Genomic DNA, 15,179 nt, shown 5'->3' with positions numbered 1-15,179 from the left:
CGTCAGGGGAGACGTGCGCGCGCCGGGCTGGGCGCGCGCCTATAGGAGCGTGGCGAGGCGCACACGCCGCGCATGCGCGCGACTGCCTGCAGTGGTGGGGGGAGGGAAGGGCTAGTGGCGGCTGTTGGGGTGGGTGGCGACTGGTTGTTTGAGCGGCCTCGTATGCTGGTAGGGGAGCGCGGCGGGCTTCCCCTGCTGCTTGGGGTTGCTCTTCCGCAGGCTTCCCGCCGCCGCCTGGATGGCTCTGGTTCCTATGAGGTGTGCCTGCAGCTGCTTCCCCCCCCCCCCCATTCCTTTCCCCTCCACTCAAGCGGAATTGTTTTTTCTTGTTTTTTTCTGGGCAGTGTTTAACTTGTTTTATCACATTTGTATGTGAAATGAGTGCATTTATGAATCCGAGGCAGCTTTTAAAGCAACTCGGGGTTAGTGCCTGATGCGTACCTGCACTAACGTAGCTCAAAGCTGTTGCTGTCTCATCTTAGTAACTCCTAGGGCAGCTTGTGGAGAGGCCTGGAGACTGAGTGCCCCGCAGTAGTTTGTTAGGGCTGTATGCAAGTTGAAATGATCAAGTGAGAGCTTGTTTTGTGCACTGTGCTGTTTTAAATTCTGTTAACTAGTGTGTTACAGATGCTCTACCTGCCCTTTTTTTTTTTTTTGACCTAGAGAAGATTCATAGCAAGGTGCCTGATGCTATTGACTAAATGAAAATTCTTGTTTTAAAACTTCAGGCATTTTGTAGGGTAGTCTGATGGATGCCCCCAGTTGACTCAGTCCCTAGACTTGCTCCCTCCTGAACAAGGTGGTTCCAGTACTTTTCTCTTGAGATCCTCGGGCTGTTTGGCTGCTCTTGTAGAGTAGACAGGTCAGTGAAAATGTTTGCTGAGAACAGTGGTATTTGATTAGTCCAGCCTAAAATGTTGTGAGGAAACATCTTCCTTTCCCAGTGATGGAAGCTAGAATACAAAAAGTGCCCTGTGGCACTGATCAGTGTTGTCCGTCTCACTTCAGAACTGTCAGAGCTCAAAAATAGCATAAAAACATCTGCTGGAGAAACAAAATATTCTTGCAGAGAGGTCACAGAAGTTAGAATTGGCTGAATTGAAGAAAATGGTGAGATGATTGTAATGCTTACCGAAAGAGATAGCAAGGTGCATGCATGTTCTTCACCTTTGTAGTGGTTACTGGATCTGAATAAAGGTTAGTATTATGCCTGTGGGGCTCTGATTTATTCAACACCTGCTCATCCCATGGGTCACTACGTTCTCTGGAACTGCATGTGTCATTCACATGGAATAGCACTTGTCATTCATATTTTGCTGATACTTGCATCCTTGAAGCTGTAGTGAAACACTGAAACAATTCTTGTGTGCATGTACCTATCGCAGCAGTTGGGCAAGCAGCTGCTGGAGTGGCCTTTCAGCTACCAGAGTGCATACTGCAGGGTTAATTAGCATGCGGCATTCATGAGCAATGCCTATGTTCTCTAATTTTACTTGAAATTACCTTGTGGTATTGTTTTACTTGGTGTTCCATTTACTGCTTTTGATAGAACCTGAAATGAAAAAGATAATGTTCTACCCCCCACCCCCCGCCCCAGTTGTGTGTATCTGTGTATAAGCCAGTAGGTGGTACCATTGATACGAGTTTACCAGAAGGGCATTTAGAAGGAACGGCAGCTTATGTCAGATTGCATACTTCTCTTTGAATCTGCAAATGCAGCAAGACAGCTTTGGGGAAGGCTACATTTTAAAGTGTAGCATAGCCCTTCTGGTGGGTTTCAGCAAAATCAGATGTGGCATGAAGTGGCAGCTCAAATAATGGTAGCAAGAGTCCAGCACTTGAATACATTTGAGAAGCAAAAGAGAAGTCTGCAGCTGAGTATAGCTGCTGAAGCCTTTTTCCAAAGGCATAGCAGCTGCAGCTGACTCTTCATAAACCAGTGATGATGCTTTGAGCAGCAGTTTTGGGCTAGGGATGTCTCCAGAGGTCCCTTCTAACATCAAGTCTGTGATTCTCATACTAATGGGCTCTTGCTCAAGCATTATATGGTAAGGGAGACTCTTTGGCACAGCCAAGCAGCTGGTAACTGTGACTTTCCAGCAAATCCCAACAGGGCTTGTGGGGGGAGTGCTAAACCTGGCGCTGGGCTTCCTTCTAGCTCTTGGTGTGCCAGAGATTTGATAGGCATCCTTTTATTTAAAGGACCAGAAAATTACTTTGCCCAAACCTGGTGTAGAAGGAATTTAGTATTCCCTCAGTGTCTGCAGAGTACCTTGCAGAACCATGTGCTGCTTAGGTTTTCTGTCCTTAAAATTGCTTGCAAGGTCTTTGCAACACCTTCATCTTAGCTCCTTTGTCAGTATTTTTATGCAAGCAACTACTGATGGATGTTCTTTGAAGACCATAGATTAGAGAGGAGCACTGTTGAGGAATGACTAGGATAACAGTATAGTCATCCTAGGTCAAAGACAAGATTTCTCTGGAACAGTGGTGTATTTGCTGAGCTAATGTAACTAACAGGCTGAGCAGAAGTGACTAAAGTTAGGGCTTTTGTTGACTCTTGTCCATGCTATTACTATGAGCAGGATGGGCTCTTGATGGATTTGGGAGAATAGATCTGGAGCAGTGAAAACTAAAGCTTTCCCTACCATGGAGAAGCAGAAGAAAGTACTTTTGGACCTGCTTTGGTGTCAGGCCTTCTCTCTATCAAAGGATTGGCTGAGGGGTTGTTGCTGACTGCTCAAGAGGTACCTTTTGGTAACTGACTTTCTTGTGGGCCTAACACAACCTATGTAACTTGAAACTGTGGAGAACAGAGATGAAGTGGTGATACCACCTTTGTAAAGTATGTTGGTTGATCTGAGTTAGGTTAAAATGCGAAGTCCATTGGTTCAGAATTAGCCTCCCAGATTGGAGGAAAAGGCTCATTACCTCTCCTGATCTTCTTGAAAGGTAGACTTTTATGGTGTGGGTCAGTGAGGAGCCATGCAAGTAGCTGGTTTCTGGAATGTTTATCTTTATTGATCTAGCTGCTGTCTGTCTTTGCATGCAAGAGAGGTGCAATTGCATCAGAGAATGACTTCCCATTCTGATAAATTTGTGTAGTGTTACCGTGTGTAGTGCTCTCCTAAAGCCAGGTACCTTTTGTGATTGCATGCCCTTGTTATTTGCCTACAACCTTGCAATAATAAGGTATAAGTCATAATAAAAATCTCCCATATCTTGTTCTACTCTGGCAATGCATAAAAGCCTTTCTAAAGCTGGTACTCTGGCTGTGTCAGTCCATTGAAGATGTTTGCACTGAAAAAATTCTGATTTTTAGACAGCTGCACAGAGTGCTGGCAGACACTTGCAAGCATACATAGGCATAAGGTATTTGTGTGTAGCTTTGCTTCTGATTTGTGCCTTAAGTAGGCTGCAGGAGGTGCTAATGGAGAAGTACACCTCCTCAGTCTTTTGTTTCTGCGGCAGCTCAGGTGCACTGGCAGTAGCGTGCTTCCTGTTTACAAGGTAATTACTGTATTCTGGACTGAGTGCATGTCAAGGCCAAGTACTTCAGGCCATTGAGTTTATTGGCTCAGGGTGTTACTACTGTGTAAACAGGAAACACCCTAAAAGTATTACTCAAATTTTTTTTTTTAATTAAGTTAATGACAGAAGGTGCAAAAAACTTTAAAGAAAACTAAAGAAGTACTTGGAAGACAAGAAGTTTTTGCCTGTCTCCCAAAAGATCTGTATTTGGCTGCTTTTCCTCATTGTTGTTCTTGATTGCTTTTGTTTGCTCCTTGTTCAGTGCTATTTTTTTTCCCCTGAGGCTTTCCCCTCCGCTTCCTCCCTGGATACTGTGATTCTCTGGCTGAAATGTTAAGGATGATATCTGTTTGCTGGCACTGGGTCCTGAGGGAGCCAAGGTTTTCTGAATAAAAGCATCCGAGAAATGCTTTTGGAAGTGCTTGTTGCAGTACAGTCTGACCCTGGAGAGCTGAATAGTCACTTCAGTAACAAGCAAGGTAGGGCAAAGCTGAGTGTGTTGAATGGTCCATTGATGCTCTCTTTGTGGAGCTGTCTGAAGACTTTGCATTTGACAGTCATCACTACAATTTCTCCCTTTTTGAGCACACACTCTGTAAAAAGTAGACTATTTTTTCCATCACTTGCCTTCTCCCATTCCTTAAAGTAAGTTTAGATGATACAGTTGAGGCAATTGAGTGTTTTCCTGCTGCGGGATAGGGCAGCCCTCTCTTCTGTTTCTCCTTCCCCTTGCTTTCAGTTGTGCTGCCCCCAGTTCGCGTTGACTCCTGATTCAAATCGCTAATTTGAAAGAAAACAATCTTCTCTCCTGGATGACTTTTCCAGAATGTGAGTGAGTTGTATTTGCAAGATGAGCACAGAGAAAAGAGGGCTGTCCAGCTGGACCTTGGTGCAACTTGGCAGTATCTCTAGATCAATCCCGTACTGAATCAGGAGGTGGTAGCATGTCACACTTGGTGCCTGTTTTGATCCCAGACGGATGTGAACCATTGTCTTTTCTTTTGCTGCAGGAACTCCAGTCGTAAACAATGGTTATGTTTAGAAGAAAGGAAATGCAGGGCCTGCGCTGGATCATGGACATGGAAGTGCTGCTTCGCCTATCTAGGTCATGTCTGGAGATGGCAAGATTTGTTCTGGTATATATTTTCAGTGATAAGCTTTTGCTCCTTGTGCTGTCAGTTTTCCTGGGAAGTAGGAGACTGTAAGGCTGCACGTAAGGTCATCCCTGAAGTATTTTTTTCAGATCTGATTATGACATTTGCATTTGCTTGGCCTGAATTAAGATGTTAGAGCTCCTGTTTGAGTCTTATGGAAGCCATGAGGTCCTAATCAGATACTTGAAGTTAAGCATGGGCTTATGTTCCTTGCTAAATCATGTTACAGTTAGCTTTTTATTGCTAAAGCGCTCTGTACTTGGAGTCAGTTTGTATGCTGCATTGCACCAACGGGGTGAGGGATGTGTTTGGTGTTCCCTACTCCCTCTCCTCTGTCTGCCATGATTTATAATTGCTGAAAAGTGCAGTTCTTAGTTGTCACCTCACTAGAAATATACGAACAAGTATTCTGCGTGATACAGACTGTCTAGGCCAGTCAGGCGGGGGGTTAAAGAACAGGCTTGACAAGACTAGGTGTCTGCATGGTACTGTGATAGACCCTATCATTAGCTAGCTAGCCCTATCTTCACTTAGCCTGAAATAGATGAAAAACACCTGACAATAACCAAGGAATTCTTTTTGGTTGCAAAAATGAGTATCCGGAACTCTGCACATCATAATATTCACACCCATTGGCAGCAGTGTAATTTAAAGCTATACATGACTAACTGACAGATGCCTGTTGATAAGGTATAATGGAGAGAAGACATGTCATGTTCTGCTGTCTTCTGCCTGCATGTTTTTCTCTCTTTTGTCCTGTTCCAGGAAAAAAATATGAGTTTTTCTTTCTGATAGTACAGACTTTCAAGCTAGAATTGCAGAAGAGGCAGCCGTGTGAGCTCCTGCTTAGGTATCAGATTTTAAAGGTCACCTTTTCCAGAAGGCTCAGCTGTTGCAGTTCAAGCTAAGTACAATGAGGGCTTCTGGATGCTGACAATCTGAAAGTCTCCTGCTTAATTTCCAGCTGTGAGGAGCTGTTCAGTTCCTGAAGTCTGGTTTAAAACTTAATATGATCACTGGGACGACATTGTTCTGTGGGTGGGAAGTCTTCTTCAGAGAAAGAAGGAAGCATGTGCTTGGCAAGTTTGTTGGGGTTCTCTGTTAATAAGTAGTTATCTGGGAAGCATAACCAAAGTGAAATCCAGTTTTCTATCTTTCTCCTGGGGCACCTCTGTTATCTAATGAGGCATGGGCGTATTGGCCTCTCTCTATCAACAGGGGCAGTAGCCACTTTTCCTACCCACTGCCTTTCATGAAACATTTAAGACCTCCTGAGCATGACAGAGATTTATTGGCAGATGCTGACTGCATAAATGTAGCTTTTAAGAAAACAGGTTCAAAGTGGCAGCTGCTCAGAGGCTTGAGTGTAGAGCAGTATCTGTTGAGAGGGACCAAAGGGCAGGAAGCAGCTCGTAAGTGCAGTGCACTTCATAGTTCTACAATGTGTTTGTTTAGCATGCCTGTATGCATTTTTAGGTAGAGGTTGTAATGCATATCTCTCTTGACCCAAAAGCATGAACCCCACCAGAATGGTACAAAGTGCTATGTAGCCCATTATAAAGGGGTGCTATGTAAAGACATAATAGACATTAGCAATTATATAAACAGTTATTGTCTTGCTCCATGCATGTAAACATATGGATAGTAGACAAGATGAGACATATGTGTGTGTTCTGCTCAGGTGGGAAATTCTGTTATTCCCAATATTGTTCCTTCTATGCATCTGATATCATTGTGGTCAGACCCTCAGTTGTGAGTATGTGTTTGTGCATTTATATTACCAAAGCTAGACTGATTTATGCCGGCTTAAGATCTATCCTCTTATGTTCAGCCAAGGTACAAGAATTCACTGTGCTTATTTGCCAGTGCCTGCAACATGCATCACTATCTGTAGATTTACTGCTAACAGTTTTGTTTGTGGTGATTTTTGCTACTGTGAGAGACATAGCTTTTCCAATGTTTTATTCCCATGGAAGCCAAGTTGCCCTGTGCTTAACCTTTCGTAGGAGCACCAAAGGAGCTGTTAAGACTGTGACGCTCTGTGTCCTCATTTCAGTGCAGGTTTTGGCTTGTCTTTTGCTTTTGTATTCATCTTGTCTTCCAGGTGAATCACTGCTGTTATCTGGGATCACACCCTATTTTAAAACTACAGTGCTTTTCTGTTTCTAGGGCTACTGAAGTACTTGTGCTTCATAGGATTGGAGTTTAAATTAGTTCATTCTTTATGCCGTATTTCGGTTGTTATATATTTTTTTTGCGTGACTGCTGGGTTTGCTTGTTCATCAAACACTGATCAGTGTTCCATCCCTGGATGCTTAGAATCTTGAGTCATCTTGCAAAATTATGAGATATCATAGATGAACACTAGAGCAATAGAAACGAGGTCTGAAAGGATGTTAATGGATCATCTAATTCCTTTCCCACTACAGGGATAACCAGCTACAATTAAAGTACCCCAATAGTTGCTTATTTGCAGAAGCTTTAGGATCTTTGTCACTGAAGCTTTTAAGAGCAGGTCAGACAATTATTTTAAGTGCATAGGTATCATAATAGTGTTTTTATTGCCTTCCAGTTTTAGAACCCATAGGGTTCATATTTTAGTACTTTGCTACACTGTAAATGCTAAAGAAATGAAAACTAAAATTATCAGGAAGTAACTTGTCTCCAGTAGTGAAGTAAGTGGTGGAATAGCGGTAGGAAAACATTAGACTCCGTATTAGTGATCAGAATAAGCGTTGACAGGACTGTGTCTGTTTGAAACCTTGATCTTATGTAGCAGGTTTGTTTCAGTGTAGAATGGAAAAGCTGAAGTTCTAAAAAATTGTTTATCTTAGGAATGTCAGCAAATTAGATTCAGGAAAGGTGTCTCATTTCAGGCAGTACTTCGACCTATGCATATGTCCCTCTAAAATCAATTCAGCTAATATAATTTAGAGTAAGTATGTGCTGAAGTGCTTTTGCACACTTGGAGCCTTTAAGCTTTCTCTGACTATGCATGACCCCCTGCCCCCTCCTAAAAAAGAAATGGGGAAGGGGAATGAATCACCCTTGGAAACCAGTGGTGTGGCAAGGCTTGCTGTGAGGCTTGATAGCCTTGCTGAAAAGCAGTGATTCGCAGGGAGACAGCATATGTCAGACATAGCAGCAGGGGCCTTAGGTAGCTACTGGTCCCTTCATCATTTTCATCCAGAGAGGAGTTATTGTGGAAGCAGGTAGTGAAACGGAACAGATAGGAAGTGATTAGAGATGGAGGCAACAGTGGTTGGCTTCAGAAGAATTTAAGAACATGTTTCAACTTCTCAGAGCTGTTTTCTGGGAACATCTACTCATTAATCTTCTTCATACAGCTCTCTGTTAATGCCTTTGAAGAATCACTTGTCCTTTCCTCTCAGGCTTGGTTCTTTAATCTTTTCTTGTTGCATTCATCTGCTTCTGCAGCCCCTTGCAAGTTGTATTGTGAGCTCCCGTTTGTCCTCTGTGTCTCCTTTGTGCTCTTCCTCTGCCACCTGCCTCTTGCTGCAGGACACTGACAAGCTGAAAAGCAAGTCAGCTAAGTACAGCTCACCTCCCCTGACCCCGGTGTAGAAATTCTTGCATGCTGAGGGCCTTTTTTTTCTTTTTTTTTTTTTCCTCCAGGCACAGCTTGCTGAGCAATTATTCTGATGAGTCATTTATAATAAATAGGTCTAATTTAATCTGCAGGGTTTTTGTGGTTTCTCAGTTTGTCAGCGCTGTTGGGTCAGAAGCTCCTCTTGTCTACTCATTTCTGATGCAGGATTTACTGTTTCATTTTAGGACACTTTTTCAGGCCTCAGACCCCTCAGCTGTGTAGAGGGGTAATGGACCCATGCGATCATGGCTTGTTTCAGTACTTCAAGTTCTGGTTCCTTTCTTTAGAAGGACCTTGTGTTTTCCTGAAGATAGCATAAGCCCAAGTGTCGTCTTCTACATCTCCTGTTGTGAAAGCTGATACAAAAATACGTAGTGTCACTGCACTGTCTTTATTTGCTTTATCCTTGCCCTAGTAGTTCAGAAACTCTTCAGCTGACTTGCTTCTGATGTAATAGAAACTGTTTGTTTTTGTTCTCTTACTTGCTCCTGAAATTTCTGGCTGTCTTAAATTTTCAACTTGCCATAGTGTTTTGGGGGGATTTTGTTTGTGTTTTTGTTTTTTTTCCCAGTGCCCTCCCTCATCATAAATTTCCTTTTTAAATCTCTCTGACCTTAATGACTGATTACCAGTTTCTTGGTTTGTGTATGGGGGTAACTGCCTTCTGTTATGGTGATTGTCTGCACAATGGCCTCCTATTTTATTTTATGGCCTTTTAACTACTACTTTGAAAGCACTCCTTAAACTTGTATCATGTAACATCATGTTAGTTTTATGTTCCTACTCAGAGAATTGAAGTTAATATATTAATTATATACATGTGGTAGGTTAATTATCTTAATTATGAACTACTTAGGACTTTAAATAGAGTAGCTTTTGCTTCCCCTCCTGTTGAAGGAAAGGCTGCATCCAGTTCTGTGCACTCTTGTATTCTAGTTGCTTCTAATGTTGATTTATTAAATGAGTTTGAAAATCTGTGTTTTTTTCTTAGTCTCTTGACAGTCTAAAGAGAATTGCAAAAATAAATTGAGGGGAGTTTGGTTTTGCTTGAGGTCATTCTGACAACACTGGATTAGTTCAGTTTAAACTGAACTGATTTTTTTTCAAGCTGTCCTTAAAGACAAAAGCATTCCAAAAATTTTCATTATAAGCATCTGAGTTGTTCAGTTTGAGCTTATCAATTGCAACTCTTTTCCTTGTAATCTCTGTAACTTTTGAGATATGGTGACAGGATATTTTTCTATACTTGATTTTCTGGCTGCTGTTGAAAACGCACATGTAAAATATTGTTTTTCTGGTTGGCAGCAACCCAAGGTTGACAGTGCCTGCTGGTCCAAGTGTCTGTTCATGCTCGTTGCTAGAGGATGAAGATGAGAACTTTACTATCGCCTGGTTTCAAGTCTGACAAGGAGGCTGTAACAATGGGGAAGGCAGGAACCATCAAAGTTGGCTCTTAATCAACGTTGTTACCTCATTTTGGGATTTGGATGATAGCTGGCCCTCCTTTGAGCAGGCATTCCTAGCTTTCGGGGACTTCTTGGTTCTCAGCTGCCGTTTGTCTGTGGGGGATTACATAGGGGAGAGCCCTGTTTTGTGGCTTAGCCATCTTGCAGTGCTTATGGGATTGTTTGTGAGAGATACTTGTTTCAGTTCCTGTGTTACCAAGCAGATCATATCACATCCAGATAGTTTGAGTGGTGAATTAAACACTCTAATAAATGGAATTAGATTGCGCACAAAAATGTTGGACAGTATCAAGGCAACCTGGACAATGTGAAACTTCTTTCCAACAAAAGAAAGGGGAACAATAGGAGGGTATGAAGTCTCATGCTAAGGTTAGACTACCTGCTTGATAAGTTGTCCTTAGTTTGTTATGCTTTTCTAAAAGAGTGACCAGATCAGTTGGTCCCTGAGAGGGAGGGGGAAATTCCTGTTTCCTTGAGGAGCAACTGGACTAGCACCAGAAAGAAAAATTACTAGGATGTGGATGAGGCAGGCAAAAGCGGTGCCAGAGCCTCAGATCCTGCCATTCAAGGAGAGACACTGCAGAGGAGATTGGGGAGCAGGTGGTCAGGCCTCTGTGATGGAAAGAGTAACTTCACTGGGGACCACAAGGGGTTATACAGAGTTGCTGCGATCTGGAAACCATTAGGGTGTCCAGAGCAAAATCTGGAAGGGGGAAGGCCTCTGCTTGGGGAGACCTGTTTATAAATCTAGTTTATTTCTGTTGTGTTTTGCATAGGCACTTTAAATGTTCTGTTTAAGAAGTTAAATTAACTTCTTATAAAACCTATCAATTTGAGTTTAAAAGTCTTTTGGATCTCTGGGGAGCTCAGTATGCAAGAGAGGTCTGGACAGATGCAGCTAGGGAGGCCATCCTACCAAGTCAGACCTATTACAGATGGCAGCGGACAGGATGCAGGCGTGGTGCTTGGCGCTACCAGCTAGCCTGGGGTATGGAGATGCTGGCTTCCTGACAACATGCTGGCAAAGGATGGTGCACTGTGATGTCTCTCCCTTTTGCTGTTTTACGGGAGAGTAGGGCTTGGCTTTCATCCTAATTAAAAGCTAGGTGCTGTTAGTGGATTAAGAAACTAGAAGCTTTCACTTAATTCTTGGATCTGAAGCTTTAGCTGGTAGGCAATACCCTGCCTGCTATCCATCTCCTAGCTCCTGATATCTCCTGATATCTCTGTATCCAGATGGCTAGCCCTGCTTGGAGAGGCAAGGTCAGGGTTTTTGCCGCTTTCTCAAAACACCAGCTGTGTGCAATGAGATGGAGTAAGCTGGGTTCCTCTGGATCTTTGGCTTTGGTGTCTAAATACATGAGTTCTGGTCACAGCTGTTGGCTGTGTCATTGATACGCTGTCATGAGGGCCTTCTGGTGTCTAGAAGGGGTGACTCCATACTCCAGCCTTTCTTTAAGTGGGGATGTAAATGTGATCTCCCTCTCCTTCCTGCCTGGTTTTGTGAAACAGACCTCTGCCCTGCTGATTTGCTTAACATCATGCAGTGTGCTCCAGCTATTGAGGATACATGCAGAGGAAGTGCAATTGCCTAAGACTTCTTTCTGTAAGGATCCAGGCTGTGATTTTTCCCACCCTGAATAGGATAGTACAATATCTGTCCAATAAAGATTCGAAACCAGAACCACTACCTTGCTTGTAGTTCGAGAAATATGGGAGCGCTGGAGGTGGATACAGTCCAATAGTCAAATCATTCCTGTAGTAATGCTGTAGGAGAAAATGTATGGGTACTTGCTTGTTCTTTACTTCTTCCTCCATAGCTTTGTCATGCAGTCTGCTGAGTGAAAATCAGGTAGATGAGAAATGTTGTACCTTATTAAGTATGAAGAGGTACCTGCTTAATGCCAGCTGTGTAGATAGCTGTCATTCTGTGGGAGATCCTTGTTTTTGACCCATCTGCTGATCGCTTTGTAACAAGCTAACTGCGAGCTTCTTGAGCATAATCACAGCTTGTAAGACAAATTTTCTCCAGATGCAAGTGGGGCGATGTCAGCTCAGAAGTGGCCTGTTATTTACAGCTGGATAGTCAACTGTCTTACTCTTTCTTAAATGCTGCAAAGCTGTTAGCCACATTCATATCCTGCAGTGAGGTAGTGATTGTATGAAGTGTAAAAATCCACTCTTGACTCATTACCAGTAATTTCGCTAAAAGCCTGTAGCACTTGCATAGTTTGACAATTTCCCAAGTGCTGGAACTGAAACCTGATCTGTAGATGGCTAATTAATGTCCCTTGTTTGTGGAGACAAAGGAGAGTGTTTAATGCTGGAGATAAAAGTACTTGACGATTTCATATAGTAAACCTTTATCGTCAGTTGCTTGCCTGCCAGTTTTGGAGATGATTTATTTCCATGTCTGTTCTTTATATGAGAGTGATATATTTTTTTTGGGGGGGGGGGGAGGGGAGGGAACTCAATCTAAGTGTTTCAGCCATTTAAAGCCAGAGAGTGATTCTGTCACACTAGTTTTGGAATACCCCTCTAGAAAGACTAAAGGACACAAAAGAGCAGATAACTTGTGTATCTCTTTCTACACTATTGGAGTTACAGTCAACATTGATATTGGCTCTGTTCATTTTGTGACACAGGAGTTGAAAGTAGAAATTATAGTAATGACCACAGGATTACTCCTAGCTCTTCTAAATGGTCCTCGGAGTGAGATTCTGTTAGGTTGTACACATGATTGAGGCTGTTACCATGTTAGCCTTGTTTTGACTCTTCTCTGATCATCAAATGCACTTAAGAATACTTGGAAATCCCAGGCATAAGTTATGAGGCTTCTAGGTGCTGTGCACTTGTAGAACAGAAAGCACTTTAGGTGCTCTTCAGGAAGAGCTCAGCCTGTAGTGTGATTCCTTCTTAGCACAGGCTGTGCTTGTTAAGCTGACCTGCTGAAACTATACATCCTTTGTGAAGGCACTCATTTTTTACATCCGAATGGGAATGCTGATCCTACCCTAGATGTGGCAAGTCAGTAGCTGCACATGCTGCAGTAGGTTTAACCAGTCTGTTGAATGGTATGTGGAAAAGGCCAGATGCTGTGAAGTCTTGTCTAGATGAGAGCAGTTTCCAGCCTGGTGGAGTGACTGGGAGTTCCCCTCACACTTCTCCAGTGTGATACCTCTGCCTGTATGATCATGCTGCCATCCTAAGGAGAAGAATTTAAGAGAAGGCAGTTCCCTTTTTCTTCTTGAGAGAGAGGAGGAGTAAGGTCCAGCTTATTCTTACTACAGGTGTTCAGAAATGTTGACAGTTACCAGAAAATACAAACTGATTATCTGCTCTTATGCTTATTACCAGTGGTGCAGCTGATCTATAGATAGGGTGTCTACTTAATTTGCCAACTACCTTGCATGTAAAGTAGCATCTTGAGAACAAGCCTGAGTTTGAATATAATAACTTTTCCTCCTAGCTGTCCTCACCAGCCTCAGCCTTCAGGAGAGAAACTTGAAGCTTCAGTTTTTCCCTCCATGCTGGTTTCCTCTGAAGAATTTCTTCCTCAGTGCTTGGGTGAGTGTTATTTGACTAGCAATCAGTAGTGGCAAATAAATAAATAAATAAAAGTGTTATCTCTTCTGCTGACATGTACTTTATGAAGAACATATCGGAGGATCTATTTCAAAAGACAGATTCCAGGGAAGGAGCTTACCCAGGCTGACATGAGGAACTTCCTTAGCTTTTTGCTTTGCAAGCATCTTCTGTGAATGCTCCTTTAATAGTCTGGTCATTTGTTCATCCTGTGGACTTCCTACTCTGACACACTGGAAGAGAACTCATTCATTTTATGCTGTGAACAAATTGTTCTTAGGACCTTTATTTATAAGCCTTCCTTATGTTGTTTGTATTTCCAGATCAGAGTTTGCATCCAAATGCAGATGACAAAAAAATATCTCCAGCTTCTTGAAGGATATCTTTTTAATAGCTCTCTTTCCTCTGCTGTTCAAGCGTGCTGGCTTTTTTCCCCTTGTTTTTCTAAAGCCTGTTCCGTCACAGGAGAATGCATTTGTTCCAGGCTTCCAGCATGGTGACCTTAACCTTCATGTTTCTGGCAAGTGTTTTAACCTATCTAGCTCTTGAGGCCCACTGGGAGAGGCTAATGATAGTCCAGCATGCCCACACTGCTGTCACTCACAGGACCTGATGTATGGCAGGCATGCCACAGCTAGCATAAAATCAGTTAAGCTATATCCTGGAAGATGTCTAGCTGTGGCTAAGCTCAGTAGATGCTGCCAGAGTTGCCCAAGAGGCTGAGTGAATACTTGAGCGGTTAATATGCAATGCTGTTGAATATCTGCTTCTCTTCTTGGCTGGGTTGAGCCACTGTGCCTAGCTTTAAGCTAGTCCAGTTTAGGTACTGGTGGCTACCTAGAGAAGTTCTGTGTGCACATGGGTACATGCTCTGTCTCTACAATCACTGCCTCATGTCTGGATAAGCATTCATAGGGTTGGAGGGGTTTGCCAGCAGCATTGTCCTTTTGTCTCTTCCTTCTTGTTTCATTTCTTGTAAGGAAAGGCTTTGGACAGCGGAAGAATCCTTGCTAGGAAAAGAACTAAACCGAAAGATAGCCATGGACAGCCTTAGTTGCTTCATAAGGGTGTGGAGGGAAATACTGGTGGTAGCCCCTATGCAAGAGGCAGGAGTCATTCTTGGAGGAATCAGGAAGAGCATTGCGGGTGTGACATCTGACAATTTGAGCAAGGAAACTGCCTAATGTCTATTATGTTGGGGAGAAAAAAATTCATACCTTCGTTTTGGTGCAGTTTTGGTGGTAATATACCTGTTTGAGACCTGTTCTTTGCTCCTGTGGAAGCTTCTACCTGATATATAAGATGGTCAGACCAAGGAGGAAGAATAATTCTTTTCCTTCCTGCTGTAAACTATGGATGGGCAACATTTTAAATGTGAGCCATGTCAGCAGCAGATGTGGCCCTTGGCAGAGCTGTTCTCTATGTTCAGGGTTTAAATACTCGGCTTGAGTGGCTGGGGACTTGTTCTCTGTGGCTTCCACCTGTGCTTATACAAGTGAAGCTTGGCTGTGTTCCCATGCTAGTCCTCCATATTTCCGGGTTGTGTTGTGCTCTGGGGAGAGGTAGATCATTAACATGTATGTGGTGGAATCAGGACTGCAGGGTAATGAAAGGGAGATGGGTCTTGATCTTGCAGGCTTTCACTGTTCTGGTCCCATCCTGCAGGGCTGGAAAGTACTTGGCTAAAGTTTGACACGTGCTTAAGAGTGACAGAAGTGTATAACGCTTGCAGGCTGTCACAAGAAAGGGCTCAGAATTGGAAGTGGCCCGGTTAACTGGGGCATGTGGACAGCACAGTTTGAGCACAGCAGTGGAGCATGCACTAGATCTATG

At 43.1% G+C, this 15,179-nt stretch overlaps 1 long non-coding RNA gene across 4 annotated transcripts in view; it reads left to right on the top strand.

Annotated features, from left to right (window-relative positions):
- The first annotated feature begins 78 nt into the window (after positions 1 to 78).
- LOC135328076 (uncharacterized) overlaps positions 79 to 15,179 on the top strand; it is a 30,353-nt gene continuing 15,252 nt past the window's right edge. For 2 of the 4 annotated variants that reach the window (XR_010388797.1, XR_010388795.1), the window contains exons 1-2: positions 79 to 258; positions 4,542 to 4,667. This is a non-coding gene — a long non-coding RNA (uncharacterized LOC135328076). Of the gene's footprint in view, positions 259 to 3,656; positions 4,011 to 4,541; positions 4,668 to 13,230; positions 13,329 to 15,179 lie in introns of those variants that run through there. The other 2 variants (XR_010388796.1, XR_010388798.1) reach the window with 2 other exon arrangements.

Source organism: Dromaius novaehollandiae, chromosome 4 (assembly GCF_036370855.1).
Source record: "Dromaius novaehollandiae isolate bDroNov1 chromosome 4, bDroNov1.hap1, whole genome shotgun sequence".
NCBI lineage: Eukaryota > Metazoa > Chordata > Aves > Casuariiformes > Dromaiidae > Dromaius > Dromaius novaehollandiae.
This window is presented reverse-complemented; position numbering and strand designations above follow the sequence as displayed.